Source organism: Neophocaena asiaeorientalis, unplaced genomic scaffold (genome assembly GCF_003031525.2).
Source record: "Neophocaena asiaeorientalis asiaeorientalis breed wild unplaced genomic scaffold, Neophocaena_asiaeorientalis_V1.1 scaffold57, whole genome shotgun sequence".
In the NCBI taxonomy this organism is placed as follows: Eukaryota; Metazoa; Chordata; class Mammalia; order Artiodactyla; family Phocoenidae; genus Neophocaena; species Neophocaena asiaeorientalis.
Genome location: NW_020172731.1, coordinates 4,118,882 through 4,120,204, shown reverse-complemented (window position 1 = coordinate 4,120,204; position 1,323 = coordinate 4,118,882). Strand labels below are relative to the sequence as shown.

At 38.9% G+C, this 1,323-nt stretch overlaps 1 pseudogene; it reads left to right on the top strand.

Moving 5' to 3' along the window:
* Positions 1 to 1,118, top strand: part of LOC112396587 (protein MAL2-like) — a 14,956-nt pseudogene extending 13,838 nt beyond the window's left edge.
* The last annotated feature ends 205 nt before the right edge of the window (positions 1,119 to 1,323 follow it).

The following is a 1,323-nucleotide window of genomic DNA, read 5'->3' as shown; positions in this document are numbered from 1 at the left end:
GTTTTTTTTTTTTTTTTTTTTTTTTGCTGTACGCGGGCCTCTCACTGTTGTGGCCTCTCCTGTTGCACAGCACAGGCTCCAGACACACAGGCTCAGCAGCCATGGCTCGCAGGCCTAGCCGCTCTGCGGCATCTTCCCGGACCGGGGCACAAACCTGCGTCCCCTGCCTCAGCAGGCGGACTCTCAACCACTACGCAACCCAGGAAGCCCTATTCAGGGTCTTTTGTGTTTCCATACAAATTGTGAAATTTTTTGTTCTAGTTCTGTGAAAAATGTCAGTGGTAGTTTGACAGGGATTGCATTGAATCTGTAGATTGCTTTGGGTAGTAGAGTCATTTTCACAATGTTGATTCTTCCAATCCAAGAACATGGTATATCTCTCCATCTGTTTGTATCATCTTTAATTTCTTTCATCAGTGTCTTATAATTTTCTGCATACAGGTCTTTTGTCTCCTTAGGTAGGTTTATTCCTAGATATTTTATTCTTTTTGTTGCAATGGTAAATGGGAGTGTTTTCTTAATTTCACTTTCAGATTTTTCATCATTAGTGTATAGGAATGCCAGAGATTTCTGTGCATTAATTTTGTATCCTGCTACTTTACCAAATTCATTGATTAACTCTAGTAGTAAAACATATTTTTAAATTATTTTATTACCCTTTACCAGTCCTGACTGAAGTTTAAAAACTGATTGGTATTTTACATCACATGGTACAGAGCTATAAGAAAAATAGGATCTTTTCCTGATCTAGGTTAATTTCCTGTATTAAGGAGAACTTTGTCTTTTTTTTTTTTTTTAAACTTGGGGTATTGTTGTTAAAGGGTGAAAACTATGGATATCCAAGTGGAATTTTACAGAAAGATTTTTAATTATTATCATAGTATTTTAGATTTCTTACAGATTTAAGAATAGATATGCCCCAAAGTTTGATATCTTAAAGCTCCCTGAAAAATAGAGACTACGTCCTAAGACTTTATGAGGAGGGTCAATGCCCGGGCAACAGGAGTGAGAGAAAAAGAGGTGAGTCACAGAAGGAGGAAAGGTGGTTCACTGTCCAGAAGCCACAGCTTCAGAAGGAAGCACAACATATTTCTCATAATCAGTACGGAAGTCTTTGAGGAAGGTTTTATGGAACCCTTGCTACTCAACAGTCTGAAAGAGAAGGAAAGGAGAGGAATTTATCTGCTGGCTCTTTCATTTTCCTGACTCTAATTAGCCTACATTTGTCCATGGGTGTTAAACCCCACACTTCTGAGTTGTGTTATCAGGTGCTGGTGGAGCCTTGTCCCAGGTCCCACTGCACAATACTTTATATGAGTCTGG